Here is a 940-nt window from a genome sequence, read left to right on the forward strand (position 1 = left end):
CACACTACATTACAGTACCCTTTGTATGCACCGTCCCCCCCCCCCCCAGTGAAACGCACGCCGCACTCCGAGCTGCATCCAATCAGAGCTGCAGCAGTGAGCGTGTCATCCTGTTCTTCCCCAGTGATTTGCTTGCTGGCGCCATTGAGAGCAGTACCATGCAGGAGAGCTGAGGCAGGACAACATAAAAACCCAGTATGTAAGCGGGAGTGAGGGGGCATGATGGAGGATAAAAAGGGCATGTTGGAGGAAAAAAGAACTCAGGGGGAATGATGGAGTGAAAAGAAGGACTGATGATCATAATTTTATTATTCTGTCTGTTTTGACCCCTAGACATGAGTACAAAAAGGAAGAGCTATACTGTTGAGTATAAGAAAGCAATTGTAGAGGAGTCACATGGCAAGAATCTTGCAGTTTTCTGTAAAGAAAAACTTTTGGATCTTCAAATGGTCAGAAAATGGAGAGCAGATTATAATAACCTCAATCAACAGGTGGATGAGGGAAAAGGGAAAAAGCGCAGGTCTGGATCAGGTCGGCTGCCCTTATATCCTGACTTGGAGATCCTCACTGGTGAATGGATTGCTGACAGGAGAGCAAAGGCCTTGGTTGTGCGCAGGGCTGATATTCAAGCATTTGCCCTTTCAATGGCACCAGAGTTTGAAATGGTCTCAGAAGGATTCAAAGCATCACAACACTGGTTGGACGGTTTTCTTCAACAGTATGAACTGTCCCTAAGAAGATCAACAACACTGTTTAAGCTGGAAGATGCTGAAGTTATTAAATGTGCACTTGCATTCAAGTCCTTTATTGATAGGATCGACATTTCCAAGTACCAAACCTGCAATATGATTGCTATGGATGAAACTGCAGTGTTTATGGGACAAGGATCTCAAACAACAATTCATCACAGGGGTGCGATGTCAATCTACATTCCCACCAC

Source organism: Petaurus breviceps, unplaced genomic scaffold (assembly GCF_028583685.1).
Source record: "Petaurus breviceps papuanus isolate PSGF00001 unplaced genomic scaffold, PetGlider_PUasm1.0 174, whole genome shotgun sequence".
In the NCBI taxonomy this organism is placed as follows: Eukaryota; Metazoa; Chordata; class Mammalia; order Diprotodontia; family Petauridae; genus Petaurus; species Petaurus breviceps.